The sequence below is a fragment of the Xiphophorus hellerii genome, chromosome 10 (assembly GCF_003331165.1).
Source record: "Xiphophorus hellerii strain 12219 chromosome 10, Xiphophorus_hellerii-4.1, whole genome shotgun sequence".
Taxonomy (NCBI): Eukaryota; Metazoa; Chordata; class Actinopteri; order Cyprinodontiformes; family Poeciliidae; genus Xiphophorus; species Xiphophorus hellerii.
In genome coordinates, this window is record NC_045681.1 from 8,781,781 (window position 1) to 8,806,833 (window position 25,053).

General features: G+C 39.4%; 1 protein-coding gene across 2 annotated transcripts in view; it reads right to left on the minus strand.

Moving 5' to 3' along the window:
* Positions 1–25,053, minus strand: part of LOC116727188 (adenosine kinase-like) — a 177,618-nt gene that overhangs the window by 58,061 nt on the left and 94,504 nt on the right. The gene's annotated exons all lie outside the window — the stretch shown is intronic.

Sequence of the window (25,053 nt, forward strand, 5' to 3'; positions counted from 1 at the left end):
TTACTTGGAAACAAGAGAGGCAGGCCCACTCATTGTGTGAATGAATACAAATCAGGTAAGAAAACACCTTTGTGTTTCAGGTGGAAACCTGAAGCGAGACTCTCCCGCAAGCCACACAAAAACACTCCTCCTTTGATACCGATCTTTCTTAACCTTGTTTTTCAGCAACAAGCTGCTCTGTAAAACCACGGTGTCACAATAGGGCCAAAGGGGCGGAGGAGAGGAAAGGAAAGTTTTCAGCACAGTGATACATTTAATCTGCCTGAAAAGCTCCTATCATGGGGTACAGTTGTGCTCTCTTTAAACGCTATGACATTTGCACCAACAGAGGAGCGACCTCAGTGAAAAAGAAGGGTATAATACCCATGAATAGAGGGTGACTGCGTCGTTAATTTAACATACAAGGTATTACAATGTAGCCATGCAAAGCAGGTACGTTCTTTATGAGGCACTCAACGTGTCATTCAGTCATTCCTCCCCAAGGCTTCAGTGTTTCCTTTTTTTTTTACATCTGTAAGTCAAGGTTCAGGTCAAGCCTGTCGTCGCTGTGTCACGGTATCATCTGTTGAAGACTAAAAAAGGTGTTTTCAATGGGTTCTGGGAGCACAAAAAAGAGCCCACTCTGGGCTAATGGCCCGTCTCTGACCCTGACATTTTTCTTTTGAGGTGTGCCAATGTGCCAGAGGAAGAGGAGATTGTTCTCTGACACAAATGGTCTTTTTTGGACAAAAGCAGAAAATAAACTGTCAGGGTTAGCCGTTATGTTAACACTGATCAAAGGCTGAAGACTTGATGGGGCAGTTCTGAAAGGGTGGTGAACTTTAAAAGCAGTGCAACAGCTTTACGCCGCCTCTGTCCCTAGAAGGACTGACATGGCATTGAATTGCTAAGGACAGTAAACTCTGAAGTTATTTAGGAAGAAATTCAATGCCTTGCACGCTTACTGATGCATCATAACTTTTTTCCTCCGTATTTTATGTTCCAACTACGGCGAGTCAACGTTTGCACTGTATGCATAAATTATTATTTGTGGGTTTTCAATTGTTCTACAAATTCAAATTTAAAAAGTGGTGTGGATTTGTTATCAGCTCCCTTTCACTCATATAACCCTAAATAAAATCAAGTGCAACAAATAGGTGAATAGAATTGATGCAAGATTTATTCTCAGTTGTGAGATCAAAGGATATTCATGTGCTGATTTGTCCAAATCTAAATCCAATTGAAAAAGTGTAGGACATACATTTTAAATATATGTTCACACTGACATTATTCATCCAAGCTGACTAAGGTTGAGCTATTTTAAATAGAAATATGACCAAACACTTTTAGCCTCTAGATGTGCAAAGTTGATAGAAAAATAAGCTAATGGAGGTTTTACAAAGTACAAATGTTTGCAATACATTTCTTCAGAGTATCACTTGTAAAAAAAGAAAAATTTGTATAATGCGTCACTTCCTCCCAGTTTACAATTACGTGCTACTTTGTGTTACTCTACCACATAAAATCCCAATAGAACAGATAAAAGTTTGTGGTTGCAACATAACAAAATGCGAAAAAGTCCAATACTTTTACAAGACTTCATATGCAGCTGTAACTAAAAAGTGGAATACTTTCTCATTGTTAACACTCTTAAGGCTTGTCTGCATGCACACTCTGCAAAACATTCTCCAATGCTAATGACTTCAAACTTCTCAGATAAACACAAACACATACGAAACGAACTATAGTCTTTACAATTTTGAAAAAAAGAAGAAAGAAATCACGCAAGAGAGAAACGTCCCTAATCCTGACTCACATTGTTAGTTTTTTATGGACCTCAAAAGTATAGTTGGGGTTTATAAAACATAAAGTGCAAAAACATGAGTGGTTTCTCTTCTATTCATGAATGTAAAATACAGACCAGAGTAGAAACAAATTAAACTCAACTGGCTTGTGGGAAAAAGAAAAAAAAAAAAAAGTCTGAGCCGTGCAAAATTACCACCAGTAGGAAACAGGAGAAGTTTAGTCTTTAGTACTGTGGTGCAGATCGTGTATCAAGACTACCAGCTCCAGTTTCCTAGGTGTCAGGGAGGCCTGTGAAGTTGAAGGACTATCACATTTCCAGGTCAAGATGATCAAAGTGCTGGGTACACTTTGTATAATTCCCACCCAGCCAAAACACTCAGTAAAGCACCCAGATGTGCATTTTTCCAGGCAGACGACAATGCAGCGTGATATCTGGCCATGTCAACTAGTAATTTGAGGGAAGAGTTGGAAAGGGAGAGCATCCATTTTCAATGTTTACCATAAAGAGAGGAACAACTTCCACTTTACTCGGAGAAAGAAAATTTAAATGCTACTCTGAGATTAAATTAGTGGTAATCTAACCATAGAGAAGCCAGCAACTTGGCTGCAGCATGCTATCACACTTCCCCAGCATAGTATCAGTGTTTTCCCCAGGGTTGCTCACATCTGAAAGGCTGAGTGTGATGGATGGCATGGTGTCGCCAGGCTTAAAATAAAAGTGGACATCTGAAGGGTAAAAATGATCTATTTTGGGAAGGGCATTTTCATTTGCACCAGCAGTAGAGGTGGTCATGGAAAAAGAAGCCTCTTTTTTTTCTTTTTTTTTTTCCAGGTCTATTTAAATCAGCTAGGATAAGTGGGAGTATCATGACGGTTTCGACACCTTTTATTACTGAGGAATGATAGAGCAAATTTAAACCATCACCGCCTCAGTGAAAAGAGTAATTATCTCCACTACAATTTTTCCCTAAATTAAATAAAATCCCTGGATCTTTTACGGTTTTATTTACGCAACTACAAATAAACGTCTCAGTGAGGGGTTATCATTATTTCTAAACTAAAAGTGAATAAAATTACACTGTTTGATGTGAAAGGGCTCATTTAGAGCAGGAAAATGAAATATTTGAACTCCTAATTTCCAGAGCCTCTCTGTGCTGGATAAATCATCATTATTAGAATTAGTAGCATTTGCTCAATATGTTCATACAGCAATGGTAAACTTATATCTTACCTCTTATACGTCTATCTACCATGCAGCATGTGGCTAAATTAGGCACAAGTGGGGATGTGGGGGACATGTTGTGCCTTTAAAATCTAGTTAGTTAACATCACTAGAAAACACTTTTAGGTTAACAGTTCCTGTGAACCTCTTAGCAAGTTCACGTGTTAGCAGACCTTTAACGCATTTAGATGCATAAATGCACATCTAAATGGGTTTTTAGATGCACATTTAACATGAATAATTTTTCTTCAATCACTGTCAAGCACAGTGGTGGCAGAATCATGATTTGGGCTGTTTTTTTACAAACACAGGACATGGGCAATTTGCAGTCATATAGTTGAACAGCCCTCTGCACACGCGATAGACAAGTGATCAATATCTATAGATAATACATCTGATAGAATATGGAATATTCAATCTACAGAATATTTACTGATATATCATCCAGTCCTACTTCCAATGCGGGTTGCATTCTGTCAGTTGTGTTAGGCCCAATCCTTCAATGATGTGCTTTTTGAAATATGAACTATGAAATATTTGTGGAGTATGTATAGGCGTTATTTTGAAAGTCCAGCATGACTATCTTTCAGAAAGCTCTGGAAAAAATTAAGGTACCACTGCACTGAGCCCCATTGAAAACCTCATGGTAATTCCACCAAATATTGATTTCTGAGTTAAACCATTAGTAATGTTGTTTCTAAATGGATATAAACTTGTTTTCTTAGCATTAGTTGAGGTCTGAAGCACTGCATCTTCTTGGTTATTTTGACTATTTCTCATTTTCTGCAAATAAATACAAAATCTTTGCTTGGAATTTCAGAGACATGTCAGTAGTTCATAGAATAAAAGAACAATGTTCATTTTACTCAAACATATACCTATAAAGAGTAAAATCAGAGACACTGATAATTTTAAGTGATCTCTTAAATATTTCCAGAGCTTATATATACAGTATGTGTGTATATATATATATATATATATATTTTTTTTTATTTATTTATTTTTTTCATAGAGAGGGAAAGAGGGCCATGTGAGCGAACCTGCTGTGTTTCAAAGCTTTTTTCAAAAGCCGCCCTGGCTACCCCTGTCATTGCATTAGAAAGCCCCCCTATCATGCTCTCTGGTTTACTGGGTTCATTACACCGAATTAGATGTCACACAGATCAGAGCGTGCGTGATGCCACACACTGCTCCCCTCCTCTGTTATCTCTGTGAAGCACCGTTGTGAGGTGGATCGATAGCTGAGGTTTGGAGCTTCATTAGCTCAGTATGACTCCATCTCCATCAAGACCCCTCTGGCATGCTACGGTGGTGTAGCAAGATATTTTTTACTCTGAGATCCTGAAGGTCCTGCTGTTTTACACACAAACACGCACGCCTTCACGCATGTTGGGGGAAGTGTAGGGATCTGTGCTCGTCTCCGACTCGATAAACAGGAAAAGAAAAAAAAAACTGAAGTAAATGATTAATGGTGTCACAAAGTGGCTCGGTTGGAGGAAAGTAAAATACAAGGCTGAAAAATATCCATTTGAGGCTTTTTATTTCAAAAGAAAACGACTGGGGGAAAAAAGCCACAAAGCTGATAATTCACAATGCAAATGATGTTTTGTTTACATTGAAATAGCCAGTTGGTTTCATTTAGAAGCAAGTTCAATTACCAACGGAGGAGATAAATGCGTAACAATCTCACGGCATGATTCCACATTCACTGCACTTTTAGGATGTTTGATCTGGCTGCGAGGCAATTCAAGCACGCTGATAGCATCTGCCTCTTCTTCTCTCTTCCATTAGGAATCATGTTCTAGTGAAGCTTATCAGACATCTAGGAATTCATCCTCTTCTTCTGAAGGGAGCTGGAGGGAGGCCAGCTGTACGGGAAACAGAAGGGAGGATTTTGCTTTTAAGGCAGACTTGAAGATGAGGAAATTGTGGCGGGGAAGACCTCCAGGGCTACATAAATGTACCACGAACACTAGTTTTAACAACTGGGCAGAGCCATCACTTACTAACCTCTGGGGCATCTTACCCTGGTTATTCTCTGATGTTGTAACTGTTTCTTTTGCAGAAAGAGAAAAATACAAATCTATCTCCAAGGTTGTGTTAAAAACCAATGCACCTGGCCAAATTCTCCTTAATGGGTGCACATAAAACAAGACATTAGAGTCGACTGCTGCAGCACCTGAGGGGAGGGTGTGACACACCACTAACCTGCAATTTGTACAACCATCAGAGATTGTAATTACATTAACCTCAGAGGTCTCCAATCTGAACTGAAATGCTGCAAGATACTAAGACGGAGGAAAAAACAGACACAGCTTCAAGTGCAAGTCTTGTTGGCATCAAAACGCTGGAAAAAAACTGGTTTAATTTCAGTCAAAGTAATTCAGGATCGGCGTCGGGGTCTCTTCAGATGGCTGCTTTTTTCACTCCTGTCAGGCTCTGCAGCTTCAAAAAATGTGTTGGCCGAAGGGAAGGAGGCCGGCCGGAGCGAGGGGGAGCAGGTTTGCCAAGGAATGTACTTAAGATTTAAAACAGACAAGATTTAAAGCCAAGAGCGCTTAAACGCCAATACTAATCCGCAAAATAATTCATTGCATAGTACACACTGTCTCTCCCTTACAGATACCATATGGCACCTCTGTAAGAAGATAAAAATCAAAGAAACAAAGCCAGAGGAGATGCTTTTTTTCCCTCTCCTCAAACTATGTGATCTAAGAAATGAAAAACAAACCCGAGTTCCTCTTTCTTTATCTCCATCACAGGGAGATGAGCCCAGAACACACTGTTTGGTTTGCAGGGAGTTAAAATTCGCCAATGCACACACACACCCAAGTGTCCTTGTGTGCCACACTGCACTTAATTTGCATTTTAGTGTGAGGAGTACTCTCTCCCTCAGTAGCTCCGAAGGGAAAACATCCCTCTGGTTTACACAAACAGACATGCAGTGTCGTGCAAAAGTATTCATACCGCTTGAAGTTTTTAAACATTTTGTCTCATTACAACCACAAACCTTTATGTGTTCTATTGGGCTTTTATGTGTAAGATCAACACAAAATTGTACACGATGATGAAAGTGAAGGACAGTGATGGTTCACCAAATATTTCATAAAAACAGATTGAAAAAATGGGTTGTGGATTTGTATTCACACCACATGATTCAATAAACTGCAAACTTGCAGCAAACAGCTGCAAGTCAAAGAACAGCAATTTTCAATTGATTCAATTAGATTTAAGTCTGGACTTTGAGTGAGCCATTGAAACATAATATACTTTGATAAAAACTACTAATGCCCTTCTTCTCTGTTTAGATGTATGACGACACCATTTTACAGTGGTGCCATGTTGTTTCTTGATCTAAGCTAGGTTTTAAACTTCTCCACAACTTTCTCTCTGACCTGTCTGCGTTTTTTTCATGGTCTTGTTGCTGCTGTTTATTCCCTAAAGTTCTCCACCAAACCTCTGAGGCCTTCAATTTCTATTTAATTTTATAGAGGGCTATCAGAATAAAGGAACTGAATAGGATTCTTTTGCACAATTTTCAAATTTATTTTGTAAAAATGTCAGATTGTTTTTCTTCAACTTCACAATTATGCTCTGCTTTCTGTTAGTGAATCACATAAAATCACCATAAAGTACAATGAATCTATGGCATAATGTGACAATAAATGGAAAATGTCTTGCAAGGCAATGCGTACTTTCAGTGGATGTCCTGCAGATAGTTGCACAATTTAAAGGCAACATGTAAAATATCAGATTATTTAACATGGGGGAGACAAGGTTAATGCGAATAAAAGACCACCATGTGAAAACAGATGTCTGGGTAAGGAGCTGTCTCTTCTGAATTGGCCTGAAAGGACAGATTACTTTATGGGTCAGATGTAGAAAGCAGAGGTTCTGTGTCGATTCTGCAGATTCAGAGGTGTCTAGTTTCAGTGCTTAAGAGGTTGTGCTCAGACAAAGTAAATCCTCCCCACAAAATCCCCGCAGCAGGAAAGCAAACATTTCCAAAAGCGCCACTCTGCTGATGTTCATGAATTATTGCACCTCGCCCGGACGCTAAAATTAGGAACCGAGGAGACAATCTTTCACTGTTCTGAGTTGCTCTGGTGAAAGCTAGTGCACCAGGTTGGAAAATTACAGGTAATTGCTGAGGCCATTGAATCCAGTTTGGTTTTGGTTGAGAGACTAAAATAACAAAGCTCTGATTGCTGAAAAGACAAGGGCAGGGAGCTCAGAGGCCCTGTTGCTAAGAGTTAATTTGATACATATTTCCCCCTTGAAATGTCTGAGGTACTGGCAAGAGACTGAAAAAAAGCAGGAAGAAGGAGGGTGAGACCCCGGCTCTCCCCTGCAAATACTATCCATCTGCCATACTGCATTTAAGCAGCATGAGAAGCTAAGAGAGCACCCTTGCACAATATAGTGAGAAGGCTGTCAAACTCAATGCAAGAGCTTGGTGCCTACTGCTAAGAGCTGAGGACACGGGGCTGCTTAAATTTAGTCTAATAATAACTTCTGACTGTGCGCTCCAGCCAAACAGGAGAACATTCGGCAGGAGATGAACTTTTAATTATTTATGTTTGTTTTGAAAAAAAATCATCTAACAGAAAGTGTTAAAAAATGATGTGCCCCAGATGAAAACACCAACAGCTATCGAGAGCTTTCTAAACATTTCGCCCCTCTTTCTCCCCTCTTTTTTTTTTTTGCCTAATCACAAAATTAGAATTTAAAATGAGCTGAGAGGCTAAAAACTTGCAGTAGATCCAAATGAAAATAGCAGCTTTTGGCAGAACCTAGACAAGTAGCGGCAGCAGTAGCAGGAGGTTTGGCCGGGTATGAGCTGGCCAAGTAGCAAATTGACCCAGAGCCCACTTTAACTGTTGATACGGTGCTTTGCTTCAAAATCCTTTAACTTTTTTTTTTTTTGCCTTCGTCACATAACAGCCACAAACTTCAGTTTATTTTATTGAGACTTTATGTGATGGACAAACACAGGGAAGTACATAATTGGGAAGCGGAAGGAAAGTGACAATGTAACATTTTTTGCAAATAAAAATCTGAAAAACATTGCAGGCATTTCAATTTACCCATACGTTGTGCTACAGATACATATGAATAGTACTGACATAAACCATTCCCCTGTAGATCCTTCAAGCTGCACAGCATCCAAAACAAGATGGGACAACTGTCCAAAAAAACCCCAGCAAAATATTATGATCCAAAGTCTACAAAAAACAAATAACTAATTTAACAGAGCTACTCCAGCATGTTGCCATTGTGAGCTGCCCAATAATAGAGCTAGGGACTAAAGCAACAAATTTGCTTGAGGAGTTTATTTTTAGAAATGTGGATTTTTATCTTTTAGGAAGTGAGGTGCAAGAGATAAACAATGGGAATGTTTGTCCATAGTTTCCTTTTTTTCTATACTTATCCAGACCAAAAATAGACTAAAGCCAAACTTGATCCTTTTATAAAATTTGTATATAAAGTAAGTAGCATTCCATGTTATTATTCCTTTTACAATTAATTGCTCAGAAAGTAAATCAGACATGTGTAGCTAATCAGAGAATTTACTGCACTCTAATGATGCTTTTAATCTTAAGTCTCCTCTGATTTATTGGTTTATCAAGAACAAACAACATTTCTCCTCAACACACGGGTGGCTCAACTTTAAGTGATGAAATTACCCAGACACTTACAGCCAGGTTCAAGCATCCTTAGCCCTATGTGACATGTAACATGGCTCTAACGCGCTGTGCTAGTACTGCTACAACACTAAAATCAAGCTCGGAAGAAATCAATTGCCTCGAGGCAAAAAGTGTGAACTTTCATACCACAGGTCCAATTTCCTTGAAAGTTGAGGTTTTAAAGGTTTTAAATCAAATCAGGCCAAGCCAATGCACCGTGGAATTATGCAAAACCAAAAAAAAAAAAAAAAAGATACAGCTATATAAAATGACAAGCAGCGAGAAATGGAGCTGGAGCTAAGAAAGCTCAGAGTTTGTTTATTCACACCACATTTCTTTACCTTCTGTGACGATGTTACAAGTCAGCTCTGATTATCTTTGATTTTATTCAGGACCACGAGGAAGAAAACACTCACTGCACGCAGATAAGAGTGCAAACTTAAATAAGAAAGAAAAGGTTTACAAGTCTTGTACATGATGGCATATGTTCAATGAAGACTCCTGTTATTTGGGGGTTTTGATTTAAAAAAAAAAATTTAAAAAAGGTGTCAGTTTTTGCTGAAAGTTTAAGCTGCCTGGAGAGTGAAGAGTTTGGTACCTGTGCATGGTTAATCCCACCAGATGGAAATACCTCTGCAGGACTTTAAACTCTTACTGATCAAAACTGAAAGCAGCAGAAAACTGAAAGACACCGAGGGAGCTTTTAACTTATCACAATAAATGCATGACAGCACCATTAAAAGTTGGCCACCATTCCAGTACTTATCCTCCGTCTGCGAGTAATTGTGCAAGTTGCTCCTCTCGATTGACTAAAAGACATTTTTCCCCCAACAAACTACTCAGATGTTAGAAATGTAGAGCACTAAAACCTTCTCCCACTTCAGAAACATATCCAAGGATAAACTGTATACAATGACAGCCAGAGAATAAATTTATTTTATTCTGCGAAGTCTAAAACAAAAATTAAAACCCAAAATCAAAAGCTGCTGGTGGGCGTCTGGGTTGTCTGCCAAAAGTATCAGGGCAAAGAAATGTCTTAGATGTTAAATTAAAAGGGTCTGGAGGCATAATGTTTGTCTTTGATAATTCAGCACAAAGGGCAATATCACCTCTCAGCAGGACAAAACAACTGTATATATATACTGTATATTAGAGGCTTGTTTTATAAAGAAGTAATATGCAAGGTTAAGCTAGTAATTACATTGTATTCAAAATTTCAAACAGCCCATTAGGTAGACAAAAGTAAATATGAATAATTTAACTCTATGTGTGTAATTACCATTTTCTTTTTCATTATGTTGTTCATAGAGATGGACCTGGAAGCCGAATCGAATGATTTTCAAACTGATTAGTCTTGCAAGCCGGTTAGAACAAGTATGTTTCCGATCACTGAATGCATCATAAGAAATACCAGGTTGTTTTAATGACAACACTCTTCAGTGTGTAAGCTGTTGTTACAAAGTGACTAAACTTTTCTTTTTTAATTTCAGATCTTTCAAATGGAAACAGGAAACGACATTGTGTTTCCTATGAGATGTTGCGGCATGTCTGCCGTTCAATCTGGCTGTGAGAAGAAAGGTACAAATGTTCATTCTGCAGAATATACTTATAGAAAATCTGTTTTTATAAGGCGTTCTACACTAACTGATGAGACAAGATGTTTCAAATGCCAACTTTGAAATTATTTTACATTTACTCTCTCATGCATAGACAAAGCCTTATAGATATACTGTAAGTAATTAATGACCGCACACAGCAGAATGGCTAGAAAAACACAAAAACCAGAAATGGGCCACAAAACTCTAATCAGTGCATCTCTAGTTGTCCAATAATTCTTCTTTAATGGTAATAAGTACCAAACTGTTTGAAGATAATGATTCGTAGGTAATTGTACTTTTACAAGATCAAGAAACATGAAGAAACCATTTATTTTAAAACATGGTAGTCTGGATAAAAATTATCATTTGCAAGATTTACTGAGTTAGTTCATATTTTTGGGGTTGTGAACAGGAATATTAATCACACGAGAAGATTAACACTGCACCAGACTTTAAATATTAAACATTATACAACACAAGATGATAAAAACAGACCAGCTAATTTATATCTACCTGTAATGTGGACAACACTGGATACTAATTAGGTTTTTATGGACTTCATGGACAATAATTCCTCATATTTCTGATGCCTGTTCGATTCTTTAATGCCCTTAAATGAGAAAACAGATTCGCCAAAAGTTGAATCTCTTTCGGAGACTCTACATGCATCTACATCTTCCCTCCATACTGGAGTAGGGCCAGGGAAAAGGGAGCTAACATCTTTGCAGAACCCACACATCCTGGACACAAACCGTTTACTTTTAACTTCAGGTTGGCGTGACAAACTGCCGAAGCAAAGCAGAACTGAAGTCAAATTCCTTGTTTGTGTGCACAAACGTAGTGAATAAAACTTATTCTCGTGTTTCTTCATCTTGACATCTGTTTTGCAAAGACATTCCTCACTTTTCAGGATACATAATCCAGAAATAAGACATTATTCTGTAACCAATGTTTGACAAAGTGTTCCTGAAAGCCAGATTTGACAACTTACCAGTCTGAAAGCTGGTTAGTTTAATATTTCCTTCTATTACAATTAAACTCCGTAATTGGAATATATGTGTGTGTTTTTTAAAGCTATCGCAAAAATCTTTTAAAAATAGAGCCATTTTTTGAGGCAGAAAATCATTTTTGCTCTAATTATTCATATATACCAAACAGAGGCAGGACAGTGATGCATCAGTGTGTGCACTTTCACATAACAAAATCTATTTTAGATTCAGCAGAGTACCAAACTGGCTCTTGGTAAAGATAAGAGTGATGAGATTTGCCCCCATCAAGATCCTTTTAGCACAAACATATCAGAAAGGTTTCCATCTTCTTGAACCTGCTTAGTGAAGCTTTAGAAAAACATTGTCTGCAAATAAAAAACATGAGGCGGATCAGTTTCACTTTAAGTTAGTGTTTTAAAAGGGGCTAGTAGCTCATAAAAGGTCAGATGTATGGATCAGTCTAAATGACATTTGATATGAGTGAAAAACAAAAGATTTTTTTTCATACATCACTGTGATTTTTTTTTATTTTTTTTATTTTTTCTTTAGGAATATGATGTAGTCAGTTGGCAGCAATCATCTTCCAGACATCAGTGAGATGATGAAACAATCAAACCTCAGGCAAACAAAAGCACTGAAGAAAATCTGATTGAAATATGTGATACGTTTACATAATTCGAGGAGCAGCGGTGGATGGAAAAGCAGATACATTTTATTTCCCTGATTTGAGCTACATTTGGGGGGAAACTTTACTCCAGGTCTGATGTTTTCTCCTGCTGCAATTTATCATCTCTCCAGTGGAGCGGAAGTTCAGTGCATGTTTAAGTCTTCATGTATGTCTTGATTTATTACCAGAGTCTGTTTCTTCTGCACTCTCTTGATCTGCTTTTATTAATGCACCAACTTTTCCACCTCGGGGAAGTACAACTTTTTGGCTTTATTTTGACAACTTTCTGTGCTTTCCAGTCCAAGTTACTCCATATAGGAACGGAAATACATGAGCTTTGCAAAAGCATTTACATCCCTTGTTGCAATGGGACATCTGGTCTTCAACGTTATTTATTGGGATTTTATATGACAGGTCGACTCAAGACATCACATAAATGTTGAGCAGAGGTGGCGACTCGAGTTTGAGACTCTGATTCGAGTTTCACTAACATTGCAAAGACAAAAAAAAACTCGTTCCGACACGACTTAGGCTACATTCCCATGGCAGGTCTTGACGCTCCATTCCGAATTTTTGCCAATATACCAATATTTTCGCCTGGTCGTTCGTACCACTTATTAAATGTGGCCACAATCAGACTTCGGTATGAACGGTTTACAACCTCAAAGCGACGTACATGGCACACAGCTTGCTGTTTACAGTTCAGGAGTAATAAACAATGCTAATGTCTTCTTTAACCATTAAAAAACAAGAGGGGTTTGATTCATTTAGAGATTTAACATTAAAAGGATTTCAATCTCTTTCTGCAAGTTTTCTGAGAGCATGAAGGGATATTTATATTTCAGATAGGGGAATGGTATTTTTTATTTAATTTCTAAATACTATAAAGCAGTCTTTTGCATTATTTTGGGTGGTGAAATAAATAAATGGGGGAATCATGTCTAATTAATGTACCTTTGGTACAGTGAAAACACTTTTTGGTCACTGGGAATTAGGTACCTCTCATGCCCGTCTGGTTGAAGAATATCAATTACCTAATATACACCCACATTTCTAAGAGCTTAGCTGCAACATGAAAAATTACCACTTAAGGGAAAAATAAACGTATAAAGCCAGTCTGAAGAGCAGGAGGTGGAAGGTTGCCTTCTAATTGCTGGAGGGGAGAGAAACCATGTTAGAGTAAACAAAGTCTGATCGATGGTCGGGGATTATATCAGAAAGAGCCTTTGGCCTCTGGCCAAGATGAGCAAACACAGTGGTCTCTGTCTGAGCTACAGATGGAAAAAAACAGCCAAGGCAAAAGAAAAAAAAGTCTGGTGAGTTAAAGGCATTATATTTCACAAAGACCGGGGTGGTGGGACTACACCAGAAATGGCATGTAGCCGGCTATATCATGTCCTGGCTATTTGTATCATAGAGAACTGCCAGAAGATAAGAGAGCGGCGTTGTGAGTTTGATGGAAAGTTGTTCCAGCTGGAGGCTTAGCTTTAGGTAAGGCTGCACTCCTACAGCGCTGCGGTGCTGCGGGTGAAAACCTTTCCATCACAACATGCGCAGGTTGGACTTGTTGTTAGACGGTCACGGCAAGGGAGAAAATTATTCAGTACACTCCCCGCTTCAATGTGGCAACTGCAATTCACATAAGCCACTTAAGAAAATCTGCAGAAGGAGAGAGGAGGAAAAAAAAAGGTAAAGAACTGAAAGGAGGCTTACAGGTTATTGGAGCCTTTTCAAAAAAGACGAAGGCACAGCGTCAGTGAGGGTCTTTTTTTTCCTTTCTACCCGTCAAGTTATGTAAATGAGTTCACTCCAATTTACTTTAAATCCTTGTAAACGTATTAAGTTTCAAAATAGCATAATTCATTACCTTTAGAACATGTTTAACCTGAAGATGTAATATAAGCAAAAGAGTTTTAGTCTTCCTTCCAAGGATTTTCTTTCTTCAAAGGAAGTGGGTATGGGCAAAATGTAAGCTATTCTATCTGTCTGTCATTCAGTGCAAAAGGAACATTAATGACTTCTGAATCCATTCAGCAACACGCTGCAATTTGTGATTTATATTAATGGCCCGTGCATCGCTTTCCCCACCTCCAAGAGGGTCGCGTTCTGCTAAATTTCCCCGTAATATTCTTGTCGATAAACAGGTGAGAACTCGGAGAAAAGGGACTGATTATATTTGCTAATTCCCCAAAGAAATTAGGCGAGATTGATGAATGCGTGCATGCACTCTATACAAAGCCTTGGGAGTCTCTAAAAGCTGTTACCATGGTGGTATCCCATTAGAATAACAAACATTTCCCCTGGATGTTTAACATTGCTTCCCAGTGAGCACAGCCCTCCCCAAACCTCTCTCCCTCTCTTTTTCTCTCAAGCACCTGCCTTCACATTTTCCACTTCTGAAATTCCACCAGCCGCTTGGAAAAGAGGAGGAAAAAAAATGAAGAAGAGGAAGGATGAAATATGCAATGCAGTTACGAGAAAACTTGAGTGCCAAAAAAAGGACTTTTCTTCAAACCCGTAATAACTTTCCTTGGGAATAGGAAGAAACTTAAAAAGAACAACACTCCCCCCCTTGATTTTTTTTTTTTACTCCTACTACTTTTTTTAAAGCAGGCACTGAATTTCCTGAAGTGATAAGGGCTTAGCCAATGTAATCCTCAGAGGACCCCTCTCCGGCATGCTAGGAATCAAGAAACCTTTCCGTCTCAAAAAAAAAAAAGAAAGAAAGAAAAAAAATTGTTGAAAAAGACAGAGAGAGAGTGGCAGCAGTAGGATCAGGAACAAGGAGACAAGGCAGCCACAGCATGCCATCTCCACACAAACGTCCTGGCAAATGCAAATCAGCTTGTACAGAAAGAGCAGCCGGACTCCAGCCTCAGCTGGAGATCACCAGACGAATATTGACATGACAATGCAAAGGGGGCTTCCCTGACGACGGGGGCTACTGATGACTCTCAGATTAGGCCCAAGCGAGGGAAAGGTGAAACTTAGTGTGTGTAAAACGTAAATGTTTCACAGTGATTGATTTATTGTCAGCGTGCTCGACAAGCTGGGTGGGCCTTGTAAAATTTCCAGCTTGGGGCGTGTAAGTCACTGAAACAGCGACAGGACGGAATATATATCACCCTTTCACTGCAGAAGCTGAAAAGAGAGCCAGAAACATGACTTGTTGCACTGCAGGACTACTACCAGGCAGAAGGATGACGCTCTGATAGGTGACAGCGCAAGGGGAAACATCAATAATTTAAAAGTGCCTTCTCTGTCAGGAAAGAAATGCCATAATGTGCTGAATTTTCTTGTTTTTGTTTGCCTGATTCAAGGATAAAGTGCATAAAAAACTTTTGATTAGGAGCTACAGAGCCTTGCAACATTATTCCTTGAAAAGCGGAGGAGCTTTTCCACATTTTGTCACATTGCAACCACAAACTTTAATCTGTGTTGTGGGGATTTTGTGTGACAGCCCAACACAATGAGTGCTTAATTGAGCGTGTGCATTCATATTTCTTTACTCCAGTATAGTGATGAGTAGGAATGAAACATTTATCGGTTTTAATTACTACCGTCATAAAATTCCCAGCTGTTAGGATTTCCTTTCAAAATGAAACTTCCATTTTAAAATGTAATTTTTTATCATCTGTTGATCTCGCCGTTGGCTGCACGGTGGAACTGTCATTAGCACCACTGCCTTGCATTCACAAAATGTGCATGTTGTTCCCATGCATGTGTAGGTTCTCTCCTGGTACTCCACAGTTCAAAAACAGGCATGTTAGGTAAACTGAGTGTGTGTATTATCCATCCCGTGTGTTGCCATGCGGTGGATGGATGAGCTAGTCAGCTACTTCTCGCCTAAAGCCTGCTAGAGTTAGCTAGTGCCAAGCGGGTCTAGACAAAGGATAGATGGAAAGATGGAGGAATGATTGCGGCATCTCAGTCACTCAGGAAACCTGACATATTTAGCAGAGAAAACTAAGCATGTGTAATTGTGTTTTTGATGAGATGACGGAAGGTTTTCCAGAGATTGTTTGACCTTTGTGACACAAATTATCAAACTTTTAGGCAGATATTTGTAATCTTCAGAATTGTCTGTTTAGTCTGTGCAACGTTTTACTAACTTCTCTTATTTGTTGATTACCAGCATTGCAGTCTAGGGTCTGCTTTTATGCATAATAGTTTAAAAAAAAATTAAGAGCATTTGTGGTTTGATGAGCACCTTGGTAAAAACCTTGATGCAACAGAAGATCAAGTGTTTTTTGCAAACCACACACACACACATTGCATATTTCTATAGTCACAAGTACTTCTAAGCTTCAGATATTTTTCAATGAATGGGCAAAACAAGTTGCAATAGATGAGTAAAGCACACCCCAAAGAACTTGAAAGGAGGAGATTTTGAAGGTAATTGTAACACTGGATTTTATTTAGGTGTATCAGAGTAAAGGGGAGTGATTACATATGCAGGTCACACCTTATATTGGTGAAAATATTTGAAATCCATTCATCATTTTCACTCAACTTCACAGTTATGTTGCATTTCATGTTGCTCTCTCACAAAAGAAAAATACACAGACATTTGTGGTTGAAAAGTTGACAAAAAGGTAAAGGACTTTTTTAATTCTTACCAAATATATTACTGGAAACTCAATTCATATTTAGCCACTTTCACATACACTCTACTACAATAGGCTGCAGCAAGAGCGCACATAAAACATCGCAGCCAAACTCTCTTGCATCTCCCCATGTGGTTTAACAAGACATTTTTGTCCAGTGATAAATGTGCACAAATTATTCGATATCCCACAAAAACACTAATCTGTCCATTAAAAAAAAAAAAAGGAACCGCCGGCTTTGCAGACATGCAGAGCCGCTGAAGATCACTGGCAGCCATTTAGGAGCCGTGAGAAAGCCAGTTCAGCATCTCAGCTCCTCGCTGGGTGGTTTGTTACATGTGGTTGACACATTTGCATCTTCAAAGATGCACGCAGACAAACTCAATATGTGAGATAGTCTGGGCGGCATGTGGAAAACCCCCGTCCTTTCTCTGAAGAGGTTTCCTCCGCTCCCCACCTCCCCCCAAAAAAAAACGTTTGTGTGACGTTTTGAGGCCCCCTTTATCTGTCAAGCAGTTGCTTCGGCAGCGAGTTGAAAACAAGCGGCTTGGACTGGATGCACAGAAAAATGTTGTTGTATACAGCATGGTGCATTGCCATCTACTCTGCAACAAACCAAAAGAAGAAAAAAAATAGAAGGCGCTGCAGGAAACTGCAAATCAGGAACCATTACGCAGCAACAAATATGACAGGAACAGTGCTGCACATTATTTGAGCTCCAACAATCACTCACTCGGTGTCTCTTCCAATGAGCGTGAACAATGCGAGCCGAGTGCATTGTGCTGCAGAGCAGGAGACTGTTCCTCTGAATTGGGGGTAAATTACAAAAGAGGCCTTTGCAAATTAGACATGATGGCTTCATAATGCGTCTGAAGTGTCAGCTTCTTCAGAAACCTATCCCCAGGCTACACTCTGCAGATCGAAGCTTTGAACTTCCAATTATTCCTGCCAAACCGAAGCAATCACCATTCTGTAAGACACTTGCTCCAACATTGCGAAACACACACGATCAATGCTGACTAAGTTGTTGGCAGCAACGGGTTACTGGCTTAATTTATGACTTCATTACACGATTTATACAAGGAACACAGAGACCCTACTTAATTGCTAAAAAGGGTTTAAGTCTCTCCTTGTCCTTTTTAAATTGCTGCTTTTTAATCTAACTGCTGGAAGAAGATTAATATCTCCAAGGTGTCTGTTGTGGTTTCAATCCTGAGAAAATGTTTTGTTACAGAAAAAGGAAAACGCTGTCATGTCTCCTGATATCTGCTTAAGTGAGGAAAACATTCAAGTGCTATCACACTTCTATAAGTCTACAGAACAGAGAGGACTCATAAAAAACAAAAACCCCAGCAGGATCTGGCATGTGTGCAACTGCTAAGCAATTTGATGTTACAATATAACCTCTTACTCATGTATATTTCTGCTCCCAAAGAAACAAATTACCTTCGCAGTTTGGGACACCTCCAGAGGTGCTGCTGGGTGCCATTTGTCTGAGGTGTGTTGAGATTGTGAGCGGGCAAATGAAAAGGAACGCTAAAACCCATGAGGAGCTACCGGGTCAGGCACCTCAGCTGAACCGGAAAAAAAAGTGACCAGAACGGCTGAAATGCGTGAGACAGTAAAAGAAGAATAAATAAATAAATCAGAGCCCAAGGGAGAGGCAGACGGAAAGAATAAGCTTCCTGTGAGTTATTTACTCACAGGGACAAACAAAGTATCATCTCGTCTCTGATTAACTCTTCAATATACAGTTGTGTTCGAAATAATAGCAGTGCCTCAACAGCAGCAAGAAAATCACTGGTTTTATTAACATTTCAAACTCTATACCCCAGATAAGTTTCTGGGGGGTAAAATAAAGGTATAGAAAACCAACAAACCCAACAGGACAGCCATGCATACTGTGGATTCTGTGAAATTGAATGATTAACTGAAAAGGGTGTGTTCAAAAAAATAGCAGTGGTGAGTCCAATTAGAGAGGGCATCAATTAGGGAGGGTATTCTGGGAAAAAAGGGTGTTAACAGGTGATCCGTATTTAAGGATCAAGACAACTGGCATGCTGGCTGTGCATTTCTCCTGAAAAAACAATGAAAATGGGTCGTTCCAGACACTGTTCTGAAGATGAGCGTTTCCTAATAAAAAAATTGATTAAAGAAGGGAAAACATACAAAGAGGTGCAGAAAATCATTGGCTGTTCAGCTAAAATGATCTCAAATGCCCTGAAATGGGAGCATAAAACTGAAAAACGAGGAAGAAAAAGAAAGACAACCCCTCGAATGGACAGAAGAATAGCCAAACTGGCGAAGACTCAGCCAATGATGGGATCCAAGAGGATCAAGCAAGACCTTCAGTTGACAGTGAGTACTGTGACAATCAGAAGACGTCTTACTGAGGTTAACCTTCCAGCAAGAAGCCCCCGCAAAGTCCCACTGCTGAGAAAAAGACATGTGCAGAAGCGTTTACAATTTGCCAAAGAGCACATTGACTGGCCTGAAAAGAAATGGCATAATATCTTGTGGACAGATGAAAGCAAGATTGTTCTTTTTGGGTCTAAGGGTCACAGGCAGTATGTCAGACGCCCTGCAAACACAGAATTCAAGCCACAGTACTCACTGAAGACCATTAAGCATGGTGGTGCAAGCATCATGATATGGGGATGTTTTTCATACTATGGTGTTGGTCCGATTCACCGCATACAAGGGATCATGGATCAGTTCCAGTACATCAGGATCCTGGAAGAGGTCATGCTGCCATATGCTGAGGAGGAAATGCCTTTGAGGTGGACCTTTCAACAGGATAATGACCCCAAACACACCAGCAAGCGAGCAAAAGCATGGTTCCAGATGAACAAGATTCAACTGATGGAGTGGCCAGCACAATCCCCGGACCTTAATCCCATCGAAAACTTGTGGGCTGACATAAAAAGTGCAGTGCATGAGGCAAAACCAAGAAACGCTGAGGAATTGTGGAATACAGTGCAATTATCCTGGGCTGCAATACCTGTGGAACGATGCCAGAAGTTGGTTGACTCCATGCACCACAGATGTGTAGCAGTCATCGGAAACCGTGGTTTTGCAACAAAATATTAGTTTAGGATACTCAGCTAGGTTCACTTATCAAGAATTTCTTTGTTTGTACAGTACATTTTTGAGTTTCCAAGGAAAGATGGCAACACTGCTATTCTTTTGAACATGCCATTTCTTACTTTATTTGAAATATTATTATTATCATTTAAGTTTTGATGACTTTGCGCAATTGTTTTGCTTTGGAATAGAATGTACTGTGTCCCCAATGTATCTGTGTTCATTAAAGTACAATTTCTTTGAAGAATTTTGACATTTACTCATTTTTCTAAAGGCACTGCTATTATTTCGAACACAACTGTATACCCCAAAGTCGAGTACAGCGAGTTATATATACATAGGATGTCTGGTTGGGATGCATCAATATTGTCTGCTCAACTGTGCCTGCTACATAATTAATACACACACTGACATGACATGGATATGATATGACAAGAGTATCAGAGGCGAGGAGTTAGAAAGAGAGCTGGAGCGAATGCATTTTTCATGAGCTGCAGGGCTCTCCATGCCAAAGTTCTAGACATGATGTTTCACTTTCCGAGACCAAGAGGAGGCCGAGAGAGCCAAAGATACGAGGCTGCAGGAAAACAAATCTGGGTTTTCATATGCAGTCTGGGAGCTCAGATATGAACACATCTTTGATCCCGCATCCAGGGGTGAACGCGCTCCGATCAGGCCGTTACTGACTGGTACTGGTTTCCGCTTTCCTTTGAGGTCTGGACTGCTGGTTCCAAATTGGACTGATTAAATTTTTTGTTTGTTTTAATAAATTTAAAAAAATAAATAGAAAATTATGCTACTGCTTCTGTTAAACCCTGCGTAGAATTAAGTATGTAATGAGAATAGCCACATTAATGTGTCTCTAGTCTGTTTTTTATTAAAAATCTATTTTTTAAATATATGAATTTTATTTTACTAAATCCAAAACACTTCTAAGTATATTTTGTTGGTTCATACATTAATCAGTGCTTGGTTTGTATATTAATCAGTGCTTGGTTTATATATTAATCAGTGCTGTCAATCAATTAATCAGAAAGTAGCATATTTAACTTTGTAAGCTTGAAATGTAAAAATGCCCATTTTCAAACAAAATGTTTAAGAAAATGTTCTATTTTCTCAAACTAAACATCTCAATTTTCCAGGTTTGCATATTCAGGAAGGTTTAAAAAAAGCCATTTTGTTTTAGACGCAATTTAGAAATGTTAACTATAGATTGGTTGTGCTTCGGTGGAAGGATAATTCATTATTGCACCAAGCACGTGCTACCTCGGTTTTATCCAAATGTCCATTGTAGTGTTTTTTAAAGCAAAATTGCTCACTGAGCCAATTTTGCTCACCTCTCTCATCTTTAAGACTCGGCATTGTTGACCCCAGTACAAGACCGTGTACAGCGGTGCTTTAGACAAACTAACTTTACACAGGAGAGAAGCTTTTATGTCAAAACAGGTAATACAATTAATCAGCATTAATAACCCAAAGTCGAGTATGAACATTAATGTGTTCATAATGTGTAATATAGACACATTAAGGCTTTGGCAGCCCTAATATTAATACACAGAAATAATGGGAAACAAGTCTCTGACCTACAGATCATTTATACAACTGATTAAAGGAGAACTGAGACTTACCAGTTACCACTGCAGTTTGGATGTAGGTCAAAAGGTTCAACAATGAAGTCATCTGACCTGCCTGGCTTCTGTCAGTTGCAAGCTCAGCTTCTTACAGCAATCTTCCATGAAGACCAGATTTGAGGATTTATCTAAAAATAAATTATCCCACCTAAGTTGTGTATCTCTGCAGTTCCTCCAGAACTACAATGGACCTGTGATCATATTCCAGTATCTGGTTTGACTCAGTAGTAATGCACCAATTATTAACCAAACGGTAAATGTTCCTTCTTCTAATGCTCTAAAATCTGAGATTATCTAATGAAACAAAGGTTGTAAGAGTTTCCGATTTTTAAAATTGCAGATTGGTGAAGCTGCTTGGGAAAACAGCTGGGCTTTAGGCGATGGGAGGGTGGGAGCCAAACAGAGGCCATTGCTCCTCATTCAGAGGCATTACCACCCCACTGTCACTGCCAGTCTGTCCCTTCACCCATCACGAGAGCCCATAGTGGGCTCCAAACCTCCCAACCAAATCACATTCAGAGCACAAACGGCCTGCGCCGTGCAGCCTCTGCTGTATCTAATCTAATCTGGCCATCTCCTGTGTCTCCACACATGCACATCAACACACACGACGCCACGCAAACTTCTGGAAAGGCAGGCAAACATCCCAGAGCCCTCAATCATGCACATTTCCGCTGTGTGTGGTAAAACGAGAGTCAGTAATGCAAATCAGAATCCGGGATTTGCCTCGATAATTGGGGCTTTATCAGCTCATTAAGAAGCAGGGAGGCAGCGCTGAAATGAGAATGCAATGTACCCATTAATACCACCAAAGGAGACCACACTTAAAACAAATCAACATGAGTCCTTGGAAGGGAGGAGAAAACAGCTTTGATTGATAAGGTTAGTGTCCTGTCAGTTAAAGGAGAATATCATACATTTATATAACACCAAGGGGGAAGCAGCAATTTTAGCAAAAAGAACAGAACCAATGTTCTCAGGTGGAGCTGATGGCCACTTGTCTGCCTCTCAGTGTTATAATGCTCACACTAAATGGCACATTGTATTAAAAACTTGACAGATTTATTATTACAGTTGTTTAACCTCTTTATAATCAAATCGTGTTAGGGGTTCAAGGAGACTACCTCTCTCCCTCTCTCTCTTTCTTTGTCTGTCTGAATCACAATCATTTTAGTTTTAAACCATGCACCTGGTTGCTGTTAAGACCAGCTTCATTCTGAACTCAAAGCACAAGGGGGGATTGAAAAAAAATAATAGCAATCATGGAATTGTTTTGCACTTAAAGTCCTCTGTAAAAAAACATAACGTGTTTTTTTTCCCAATCTATTGTGTCAAAAGGAAATGACAGGGTACAGAGTTGGACTTCCACCCTCCTTTGGTGAACAAGAGCAGCTTTTGTGGCACAAGCTGTACTTCTAAAACTCTCACGGTTGAATGGCAGGATATGAAATTATTTGTATTAATGTGGGCGGGCAAAGCTGCATTAACCCCCTCGTTTGAAAGACAAGAAGGTTGACATCCTTGTTTGTTCCGTTTGCTGGACAATACAGTACCATGCAAAAGTTTTCAACTCAATAAAAAAAATTATAATTTTTTCCACATTTTGTCACATTGCAACCACAAAGCAGTGCATAATTGTAAAGTAGGAGAATGTGACGCATGGTTTATAGCATGTTTTACAAATTAAAATGTGTGGATTGCATTTTTGTTCAAGAATCTTTGGAACTACTTTCTGCTGCGGTTACAGAATAAAGTCAGTCAGACTGAACAGAGAGTCTGTAAACATCAATTCTGAAGTTTGTTAATGGGATTTAGGTCTTGCCGTTAAATGTAACACACCAACATGTGATTATGTTTTGATTTAAACCATTTCATTGTAGCTCTAGTTGTATGTTTATTGCCATTTTCCTGCTGGAAGGCGAACATTCGCCAAAATCTTAAACATTTTTGCATTTTTTCTTCCAGGATTGTCTTGTATTTTGCTCCATCCATCATCCAATCAACTCTGAAGTAGAAAGTAATTTTTTGATGTTCTTTTTCTTTACTATCCAAACCTGCTTTGAACTTTTCAACAACTTCATGTCTGTCCATCTACTGATCTATTTTTACAAGTTCCAAGGACTTTTTGCTGTAGTTAAAATTGTCATGGTTTAAGCTGATTACCTTGACATTATCTTTTACTTGGTTTCTTAAACTGTCTCCTTTTGTTGTTCTAGATTTCTTTACGATTGCTTTTAAATGTGCTCAAAAAAGGAATTAAACTAAATTAACAGTTGTGTTCATTGGCCTTCATGATGCTTTTTATTATCTACTGACCTCTGAGACCTTCACAAAACAGCTGGATTTTACATTGGAGTAGAATTACACACAGATTAACTTATTTGCAAGTGAGGCGAATTTCGAATACTGATTCTTGGACTGGAATTTACTTAGGTAATCACAGTAAAAATGCACACCACTTTTTTTTTTGTTAACACCATTTCAAATGAGAAACAATCTATGATTTGCCTCCCGGGCTGCTTTGTGTTGGTCCGCAACATAAAATGTTAATGCAACACAGTAAATTTTATGGTTGTAAGATGAGAAAAATGTGGAAAAGTTCAATGGGCGTGAAAACTTTTAGAAAGCGCTGGGATTGCTGCCACCCAAAGAGCCGAGAGGTGACGCCGCTGCATGCTGTATAAAGATGAACGAAGCGTGTCATTGGACCCACCGGGAGAGGACCGCCATTATCTACAGGACGCTGATGATTGTGTAACACTCCTCACACCCCTGCACAGGAAAAACAAGCGAAAGCCTTCAGCACAATCAATAAGGTTTGAGCTGTTGGAATGCAAATAGCGACTGTTCTGCCCGTATGACATGGGATGATACACCATTACTTATTCTGGCTCCATTCAATGTCATCATTAGCCTCTGCAGTGTCAGAGCCGCTCAATAAAGAGCATTATTTCCAAAAGGATAAGAGCTGCATTAATCCTTTTATGCTGCTTTCAGCAGGATAGACTCTCCCATAGCTAATATTAATGTGTGAGGTGTCAAGAGTGAGATGGCTAATCCTGATAACTCGGGATGTTCAGTCAACTTTCTGCAGATGGCTATCTGCCCTATTCCTGCTCTCCTAATAGGCACGGGAACAGGATGTGCTCTTAATGCCGCACTTCCTAAACTGTCGCCTTCAAAGCAAAGCGATCATTTTCAACGGGGCTTTCTGAACCGAGGAGATAAGCCAAAGAACGGGGGAGGACAAAATAAAAATGATGCTTGCCTCAGAGAGGGAAAAATAGCTTCCTGATATAGTCCTAGCTCCCTCTTTAAAGCTGACACCTAGAACATACAGTTTATCAATTATACATGAAACCAGAATCTATCTTTCTGTTGGCAGCTTATTTGGATCTGGCCCGAGCCCTCTGAGTGGTGAAATGTGTCTCTGAGCCCCCATCCCTCCTGTCGACTTTTTTTTTTTTTTTCCCCCTCCCTACTTGCAAGCCTGTCCTTAAATCAATCCCTGTTTAGGCCTGAATTTATTTCTCCTGTAACAAATCTGTCTTGGCAAATGATGTCACATAAGCGGCGAGAATGACAGCCTGATGTCTGCGTGGGGAACATCAACCTTGCCACTGCAGCCTCCTCCCAAGGTGAGTAATCATGCTGAGGAGCGGTGCAGAGAGTGGATGCCAGCCAGAGTCCAAACAAACCCAGAGTCTGTTGCTCAAGATAAACAAACCAATTAGGGGGAAGGCATGTTATTCCTCAGCTGGTGGGATATTTGCGAGATGGAAA